The sequence below is a fragment of the Mesoplodon bidens genome (assembly GCF_964165515.1).
Source record: "Mesoplodon bidens genome assembly, chromosome: 10".
NCBI classification, from domain to species: Eukaryota; Metazoa; Chordata; class Mammalia; order Artiodactyla; family Ziphiidae; genus Mesoplodon; species Mesoplodon bidens.
In genome coordinates, this window is record NC_138172.1 from 43,321,116 (window position 1) to 43,331,611 (window position 10,496).

General features: G+C 41.5%; 1 pseudogene across 1 annotated transcript; it reads left to right on the plus strand.

The window, feature by feature from the left end:
• Positions 1-4,798: 4,798 nt before the first annotated feature.
• On the plus strand, positions 4,799-5,471 carry LOC308624087 (single-stranded DNA-binding protein, mitochondrial-like; annotated as a pseudogene). Its single transcript has 2 exons — positions 4,799-5,171; positions 5,397-5,471. The product of its transcript is annotated as a single-stranded DNA-binding protein, mitochondrial-like (transcript).
• Positions 5,472-10,496: the final 5,025 nt, after the last annotated feature.

Here is a 10,496-nt window from a genome sequence, read left to right on the forward strand (position 1 = left end):
TGCATGGTACCACAATCTCCCGATCCAATGTGGCCCTCTTACAGGTAAGGAAATCCTGGTGTACCCAAAGTATGGAAGAGCAGCTGACAGGGAAGAGCTGTGAAGAAGCCAGATCTCCACAGCTCCTGCTAGGTGGATTCCCACCTCCAGCCTACTTCATTAGAATCGCCCCACATACAAACCACAGCACCTCCGAATAGCACATTGGAAAGTCTTGGGTTATGCCTGGGGTGGGGCAGTGCAGGTTAAGGGGCAAGAGGTAAAGATACACAAGCCCTGTGGTGTTTGTTTAGCCACGTTCGACTACAGTTTCCAATTAAACACCAGGACTCCCGCTATGGCTTTGTTTGCCCAAGTTACCAGACAGGATACGAAGTAGTGCTGCCACCTTGTGGCACATTCCCGTAACAACAACTTTAAAAACTGCTGAAGGGCAATTATCATTCACAAGGATAAGAGCCTGCATGTTTGCAAATGAACCCTGCCCTCAAGAAGTGTCCTGGGCTATGTAACATGAAATGAATTCAAATCAGGCCCGACTCTCAGGCAGAAATGTTTCAAGACCTCAGTGATATTCACCCGTTTTTTAAAAAACAGCACATCAAATGAAAAGACGCTCAGGATCTGTCATGACTAGAGAATACAAATAAACCTAGACTAGGTGTTTCTTCGCTGCAGTCATCAAAAACCATAAAAAGAGTAAGTGCTCAAGAGGGCAGGCCGACGAGGGAATCCTATTATGCTGTTGGAGGAAATGAAAATTGCTAAAAACCAGTGTAGAAATCTGAAGGCATGTTCCCTTCTGAACTAAAAAGTGGAGCTAGAACGAGATTCAGCAACCCCAGTCCAGTTCGTATAACCAGAGAATACCATCATTGGAATAAAGCACTTGCACCCCAACGGTCATTGTGGTACTTTTTACCATAGCCAAGACATGCAAACGAATGAAATATCGAGCGAGCGATGAATGGATCAAGATGTTCTGCTACGTACACTACCTCGACTACCACTCATGCATAGAACAAAATGAACTCATACTATTTACAGCAACATGGATGGAGCAGTAGATCATCTCGCTAATTGTGATAGCTAAGAGACAGAAAGACACATATCTCAGGATATCACTTATATGTGCAGTCTAAATATGGATACAAAGTAAGTAGTATACAAAGGAAGCGTAGATTCACAAACGGAAAAAAGATGTGTAGAGTTCCCACAGGGGCAAATTGGAGATGGGAGAAAGATGAAGTAGGAGGTTGGGATTAACACAAACAAACTCACGTATCAAAAAGTGTTCATCAAGGACGACCCGCTTGAAAGCACAGGGAATGCTACAAAACATTCTTCAATAAACTAACAGGGAAAAGAATCCGAAATCCTACAGCTACAGCTACATTTATAACTGCATCAAGTTGCTATACAACTCAAACAAACACAACACTGTACATAAACTATGCTGAAATAGAAAATCAATACCAAATTACTAAACAAGAAAGGGGCAAGGAATGTCTACTCTATTACCCCAGGCCTCTGTGACGTCAGTTGGTGTCACATCCCTGGAGCCTCAGCAGGCCTACGTCCTGTGGCTGGTGTATGCTGGTGCTGAGGGAGCCAGGGAGGAGGATATGCCACCTGATCAGTGGCACCTTGGGCCTCTATTGCCCGTTGTCCTTTGCATGGTACTACAATCTCCCGATCCAATGTGGCCCTCTTACAGGTAAGCAAATCCTGGTGTACCCTAATGATGGTAGAACACCTGAGAGGGAAGAGCTGTGAAGAAACCAGATCTCCACAGCTCCTGCTAGGTGGATTCCCACCTCCAGCCTACTTCATTAGAATCGCCCCACCTACAAACCACGGCAACCTCTGAATAGCACATTGGAAAGTCTTGGGATATGCCTGGTGTGCGGCAGTGCAGCTTAAGGGGCAAGATGTAAAGATACACAAGCCCTGTGGTGTGTGTTTAGCCATGTTCGACTACAGTCTCCAATCCAATACCAGACTCCCGCTATGGCTTTGTTTGCCCAAGTTACCAGAGAGGACACGAAGTAGTGCTGCCACCATGTGGCACGTTCCGGTAACAACAACTATAAAAACTGAGCTGTTGGTGGGAATGTAAATTGCTAACAGCCAGTATGGAGATCAGTAGGCAACTTCCTTACGAAACTAAAATGTGGAGCTACCACGACATTAGGCAACATGCCTCCAATTCGTGTAACCAGAGAATACCATCACTGGATAAAAAATCTTGCACCCCAACGGTTGTTGTGGTACTCTTTACCATAGCCAATACAAGCAAACGACCAAAATCTCCATCTACAGACGAATGGATAAAGAAGTTGGGCTACCTATACTCCCTCGACTGTCACTCATCCAGACAAGAAAATGATCTCATGCTATTTGTAGCAACAGGGATGGAGCAGTAGATGATCTCACTAATTCTGGTAAGTAAGGAAGTCAGTAGGCAACTTCCTTACGAAGCTAAAACCTGGAGTTACCATGACATTCGGCAACAACCCTCCAATTCATTTAACCAGAGAATACCATCATTGGATTAAATAACTTGCACCCCAACGGTTCTTGTGGTACTCTTTACCATAGCCAAGACAGCAAACGATCGAAATGTCCATCGACATTTGGCAGATGAATGGATAAAGAAGTTGTGCTACCTATAGTCCCTCGACTGTCACTCATCCAGAGAACAAGATAAACTCATGCCACTTGCAGCCACATGGATGGAGCAGTAGATGATCTCACTAATTGTGGTCAATGTGACACAGGAAGACGTGTATCACATGACATCACTTACATGTTCAGTCGAAAAATGGTTACAGCGGAAGTAATGTACAAGGCAAACACAGACTCACAAACGGAGAAATGAAATGTAGAGTTACCATAGGAGGAAACTGGGGATCAGGGAAGGATGAAGTAGGAGGTTGAGATTAACAGAAACACACTAATGTATCAAAAAGACTCATCAACAAAGACCCTCCTGATAGCACAGTAACTCTAATCAACACTGGTCAATAACTAACATGGAAAAAATCCAAAATAGCAAAGGTACAGCTACATATATAACTGCATCAAGTTGCTGTAGAACTCAAACAAACACAAGATTGTATATAAACTATGATGAAATAGAAAATAAATATTAAAATATAAAAGAAGAAAAAGTCAAGAAACACCTACTCTATTACCCTCAGGCCTCTGTGACGTCAGTTGGTGTCACATCCCTGGAGCCTCAGCAGGCCTGAGTCCCAAGGCTGGAGTAGGCTGCTGCTGAGGGAGCCAGGGAGGAGGACGTGCCACCAGATCAGCGGCCCCTCGGAGCTCTATTGCCCATTCTCCTCTGCATGGGACCACAATATCCCTATCCAAGACGGCCCTGCTACAGGTAAGCAAAGCCTAGTGTACCCAAAGGATGGTGGGCCCGACGGGAGGGAAGTGCTGTGAAAAGACACTGGATCTCCATGGATCCTGCTGGTGGGGTTCCCACCTCCAACCTACTTCCTTAGACTCGCCTCACCTACGAACCACAGCACCTTCAGCATAGCACATTTACACTGCTTGGGTTTTGTGTCGGGGAGGGTGGTGCAGCGTTAGGGGGAAGAGGTAAAGATACACAAGCCCTGCGGTGTTCAGCCAGGTTCCATTCAAAGTTGCAATCCAACAACAACACTCCCTCTAAGGCTCTGTTTACCCAAGTTAACAGAGAGGGCACGAAGAAGTGCTGCCGCCTTGTGGCGCTTTCCCGTAACAACAAATTTAGAAACTGCTCAAGGGCACTTAGCATTCACAAGGCCTGCACGGCTGAAAATGATCTGAGCCCTTGAAAAATGTCCTGGGCTAGGTAATCTGAAATGAATTCAAATCAGGCCCGATGCTCAGGCAGAAACATTTCAGAGCTCAGTGGTACTCACACGCTTTTTAAAAAACAGCACATCAAATGAAAAGATGCTCAGAATGTCATGATTAGGGAGTGCAAAGAAACGTAGACAAGGTGTTCCCTGGCTCCAGTCCTCAAAAAGCGTAAAAAGAGGAAGTGCTCAACAGGTCAGGCAGAAGAGGGAAGCCTACTAGGCTGTTGGTTTGAATGTATATTGGTAACAGCCAGTATACAGATCAGTAGGCAAGTTCCTTACTAAATTAAAAACTAGAGCTAACACGAGTTTCGGCAACCCCACTCTGGTTCATACAATGAGAGAATACCATCATTGGAAAAAAACATTTGCACCCCAACAGTTGTTGTGGTACTCTTTACCATAGCCAAGCCATGCAAATGACCAACTATCAAAAAGAAAGAATCTTAAAATCAGCAAGAGTAGAGAAGTTTATAACTTACAAGAGAACCTCCTAAGATTATTATTTTTTTAAAATATTTATTTATTTGTTTGCACTGGGTCTTAGTTGTGGCACATTGGCTCCTTAGTTGTGGCATGCAATCTCTTATTTGCAGCATGCATGTGGGATCTAGTTCCCTGATCACGGATGGAAGCTGGGCCTCCTGCACTGGGAACATGGAGTCTTATCCACTGTGCCACCAGGGAAGTCCCTAGAGCCTCATAAGGTTAAAAGTTGATTTCTGAGCAGAAACCTCACAGGTCAGGAGAGAATGGGATGATATATTCAAATTGCTCAACCCCCCCCCCAAAAAAAACCTTGCCAACCAAGAACATCCTATTCATCATAATTGTCCTTCTTGAATGAAGAGATTAAAAACTCTTTTCAAAAAACAAAAGCTGGCCAGAGTGTCAGGAAAAGACTAAAGATTAGAGTGTAAGAAAAGAAAATAGAAGCCATGTTTCGAAGACCTGTAGTACAGGTATTTCATCAGTTTGTAAGACATGAGTCTGAAATAGCTAGCAGTTTGGTTCTCAAAAGATCTCTGAATCATGTGCAGCTACTTGGTTGAGTAGGTTAGGACCCTATCATGAGACAGGTAGAAGGAAAAAACCCAGTCACGATATTTTCTGTAGCAGCAAATGAGATGTGGCGATCAGGGGCGAATGAAGCATTACCAAATGGGTGATGTCAGTCAAAAGACAACGTGGCACAGAATTTCAGTATTCTGACCAGGCCTCAGAGATGTGGCATATCAGTATGTGAAAAAGGGGTCTTGAATTTACCTGGAAGGGAAAGCAGACTATGGTGAATATATGGATAAAAATAATGTGAGACGGGCTTCCCTGGTGGCGCAGTGGTTGAGAGTCCGCCTGCCGATGCAGGGGACACGGGTTCGTGTCCCTATCCCGGAAGATCCCACATGCCGCGGAGCGGCTGGGCCCGCGAGCCATGGCCGCGGAGCCTGTGTGTCCGGAGCCTGTGCTCCGCAACGGGAGAGGCCACAGCAGTGAGAGGCCCGCGTACAGCAAAAAAAAAAAAAAAAAAAAAATAATGTGAGACAACAAGCAACAACAATTATAGCTGATAACATTATATTTCTGAGTGAACAAAGGAAAGAGAAGGCATAGAATGTACGATCCTTCTTTGGCCATTGTTTGGTACAGTCTCATTTCCAAATCATGATAGTCTTTATAGTTTTTAAGGACAAGAATTAAAATACTCTCTTATGTAAAAAAAACAAAACAAAAAACACAAAAGCTGAGGGAGTTCATCATCACTAGATCTGTCTTAGGACAAATTCTAAAAGAGTTCCTCAAGCTAAAATAAAAGGACGCTAAATAGTACCATGAAAACGTATGAGACTACACAATAGACTTGTAAATGTTAGTATATAGTTAAGGTAAGAATACCTTAATAGTGTGATATGGTGGTGTGTTAATCAGTTAACTTTAGTATATAAAGGTTAAAGGATGAGATTATTAAAATAACTGCAGCTATAGTAATTTTAATGTATAAACAATAGAGAAAGAGGTAAATTGTAACACCATACACAAGAATTCATGGAGGGGAGTAAAAGAGTAGATTTTTTTTGTATGTGATGGAAGCTAAATTGTTATCAACATAAAATAGAGTGTTATGTTTTCTGTGAGCCTCATGGAACCACAAAGCAAAAACCTGTACTAGATTCAGAAAATACAAAGGGAAGGGAATACCACTACAGGATATCACTAATTCACAAAGAAAGGCAGCAGAAGAGGAAAAAAGGAACAAGAAACAAAAAAATCCAGGAAACAATAAGATGGCATTGATAAGTCTTTACCTATCAATAATTACTGTAAACATAGATATATTAAATTCTCTAGTCAAAAGTAATAGAGTGGCTAGATAAAAATACAAGATCAAACTATATACTGCCTATCAGAGGCTCACTTCAGTGTCAAAAACACAAACAGGCTCCAAGTGAAAGTTTAGAACAGGATATTCCATACATGTGGAAACCAAAAGAAAGCAGTGGTAGCTAGAGTTACACCAGACAAAATAGACTTTAAGCCAAAAGCTGCAAGAAGAAAAAAAATAAGGTCATTACATAATGATAATGTTTTCAATTCATCAAGAAGACAACAATCATAAATAAATATGCACTCAACAGTGGAGGACCTTAATGTGTTAAGCAAATACTAACAGATTTGAAGAGAGAAATAGACAATAGAAAAAAAGTGTCCAGATCTCCTGTGTGGTATAATGTTGATTGTCCTCAATGAATGTCTCGATTTGATCGTTATCAACTTCAACTGGTCTACACGACTGTGGAGCATCATCCAGTGAGAAATCTCCAGCATGAAACTTCGCCAACCACTTTTGACATGTTTGATCAGTCACAGCACCTTCTCCATACACTGCACAAATGTTTTTTTGTGTGTTTCAGGTGCGTTTTTGCCTTTCTTGAAATAATAAAGCATATTCCGAAAATGTTGCTTTTTTCTTCCATCTTCAATATTAAAATGGCTACACAAAAATTCACCAATTTTGGTAAGTCTTTTTTTAAATGCACACTGATATGACAGCTGTCACATACAATCTAACAAAATTGTTTTGAATGAAGTTAAAGACAACTAAGTGCTACTAAAGCCATCTTACGGAAAAAATGGAATGAACCTTTGTCCAACCCAGTATTTTTTTCAACCACAATGGTAAGAAACCAGAAATGATCAATAGGACAGAGTCTGGAAAATCTACAAATGAGTGGAAATTAAACAACACAATCCTAAAGAATCAATGGGCCAAAGAAAAAATTAAAAAATTAAAAATAAAAAGACTGAATCATGAAGAAATAAAACAATCTGAACAGACCAAATTACTATTAAGGAGAGTAAATCGGTTCTCAAAAACCTCCCAACAAAAATTTACCAGGACTACAAGGCTTCACTGGTGAATTCTACAAAACTTTTAAAGAAGAATTAATACTAATTACTTTTAACTGGATAAATCTTATGAATCTATTTGTGGATGATATACTTTGCATTTTATAAATACACTTGGGGAGATATACACACAAAGATATAAAACAAGTTAGAGCTATTGTTTCTGAATCTTTGATGTCTTTGAAAATACTTATCATTTCAGTTGAGCTATATTTCTGAAATTTAACATAATTGAGCATACATTAATAATATGATTCTTGTAAACTTTTGAAAATACAAAGAAGCGATAAAGAAGAGTATGTCTGTTACATGAGCATAGAGTATAATGGAAACCTACAAGAACAAGCCTTGACTGATTACAGCCTCCACTTGAAAAGCCAGTATCTTTAGTAAACAAAGGTGACAACAACGTTCATTTTCCAAGCAAACTACAAGTAAAGGAAAACTAAGAAGAAATTGGAGTTTCCAGATACACCATGATGGTTTATGCACATTTTTCAGTGAATCACACCAAACCCTTACTAAAGATAAAAGAAGTATATGAACTTCAAAGCAGAGAAATCTTGCAGAAAACACCTGAACCAGGGAACATCAGGTGTAATGGGACAAACAATTATCAGGTCACTGAAGCACACATGACACATTATCCCTGCCATGGTATTCTGGGTGAAAATACTAAGAAAATCATAATCTGAGACTATCATGAAAAAATGTCAGTTTTATGCAAATTTCAGTCCACATATACCTCCCACGTTCTCTGACTCTAATACTGTATTTAAATAGTCTTTCTTATCAATATACAGAGCAAATCTCTCCTAGTTACTTTTTTTCCCCAGAACTTTGAGCTATCTGGACCACTAATGCCATCCCACTTAAAAGTGTGTTAATCCTGTTGTGCTAAGTTGATGTTGCATTCAGATGTACATTAATCATTCCACTTTCCCCTTCTTCACTAATATCTCAACATCTGAAATTATCCCATAAGGAATTTTGGATACTAATGCCTTCCCATGTTGATCTTTCACAAAAGGAATAATTTCAATAGTTGAAGGTCATTAATTCATGGTGAGAATTCTCCATGCTCTGTAGGGAGCCTGGATGCAGACAATGGGGAAAAGGCTCTGGAACACAGAGAAGTATTGTAAAGAGCTGACTATTATAAGAAGGAAAAAAACAAGTAGTTGAAAACAACGTTGCTAGGCAGGAACATCAGAAGTAGAAAATGAAAGGTTTGCAGGTTCTCAATTCATGACATTTCAGGAGAAAAGCAGACATAGCCTCTGACCAGGACAGGACGTTTACCTGAGAAGCTGCCATTTTCTCCTCTTCTTCCTCCTGCTCTGGGTTGTTTTCTCATCGATATTATGCTGAGGAATCACATCAGTATCTTGAGAATATGTCTTCAATGGCATCAGCATGGCTCCTTCACCTGTCCCCACCATACCCACAGGCAAAAGGACCATGAAATGCCAACCTTTTGAAAAAGAGAGATTCAGGAACAATGGGCTCCTTCATGGAGACCAAACAGTGAGGTTTTTCTTTCCTGTCTACATGTGCTCTCCCCTCACACAGAGGCCCAAAAACTCTGCTACAGCATAGAGCAAGTGGGCTACACGGCCCTGCCCCTTCCAATCCCATGTAGAGCAGACACCAATGCCTCTCCAATGGCAAAAGGATCAAAGACTGGAAGCAACACTCACCAATGAACCCAGCAGCCCTCGTGCTTAAAACTGGCCTAAATTTAGAATCACCTGGAGTTAAAACAATGCAAATGCTCCCACCCAGATCAATAGACAGACTCAGTGGGGAGGACACAGGTGATGTTATTGCTAAATACTCATCATGCAATGCTAATGGGAAAGTGCATGGGAGCCACACAGCAAACATTTCTTCCAAAGCTTTAAGGTGCTTACAAATTTGGGGGGAATCAGGGCCCCACTCTAAATTATGATTCTCCTGTGGGGCTCATGAAATGGCATCTTTAACAAGTTTTTTGTTGGTGCAGATGTTACTCCTCAGACCCGTATCCAGTAGCACTGAGCTAGAGCTATCAGGCAGAGCACACCTGAGACCACTGAGTAGCGTGAAGGTTTCAGGTAAGAACTTCCAGAAGTGCAGGTTCCCTGGGCCTGATTCCTGAGCCCCTCCTGGAATAGGTGTGGCCTTGCTGTTGCCTAGGGGACATGCTGCTAGGTTGGTGGAAATCTCACATGGTGGGTTTAGGGTTGTGTGAGGGGTGGCCCATAGAAATCTACCCAAAGGTACCCTTAGTCCTCAGGTCCTTTAGCCCCCTCTCCTCTCAGGGCCCACCTGACCCACAGGACCACCTGAGAGCAGGGCATGACCACCTGTCCTCAGGTGAGCCAAGACTCCCTACCCCCAAAGATCCAGAGCATGAAGTTGTTTGCATCACAGATTTGTTTGAAAATAAACCAAAGGCAGCAACGGAGGGTGGATTAACATTTTGTGTTGGGAATGGACAGAAGCCTTTGAAAATGATGCCATGAATCCATATTTGATGATTCACAAAGGAAGTCGTGATCTATGTTAATAAAGCACATTATAACTGAATCAACAGATCAGAATTTTTTGTTTATTGTGTGTCTATGTGTATGTGTTATAAATTGTGGTTCCAGAGTTTGTTCTCTCCACCCCCCCTCACGTATTTATACTTTCTGAAGTATTTAAAGTGCATTGATTAAGGTAAAAATTAGAGAAAAGCACATCCACTTTTTCAAATATTCTTTGAGAATACTGTACCTTTAAAATTTTTTATTTATTTTATTTTAAAAACTTAAAACATATATATATGTATGTATATATATATATATATATATATTTTTTTTTTTTTTTTTTTTTTTTTTTTTTTTTGCCGTACGCAGGCCTCTCACTGTTGTGGCCTCTCCCATTGCGGAGCATAGTCTCCGGACGCGCAGACTCAGCGGCCATGGTTCACGGGCCCAGCCGCTCCACGGCATGTGGGATCTTCCCGGACCAGGGCATGAACCCGTGTGCCCTGCATCGGCAGGCAGACTCTCAACCACTGCACCACCAGGGAAGCCCCTAAAAACTTAAAATATCTTTTATAGTTTTTTTAAAAAATAAATTTATTTGTTTTTGGCTGTGTTGGGTCTTCGTTTCTGTGCAAGGGCTTTCTCCAGTTGCGGCGAGCAGGGGCCACTCTTCATCGCGGTGCGCGGGCCTCTCACTGTCATGGCCTCTCATTGCGGA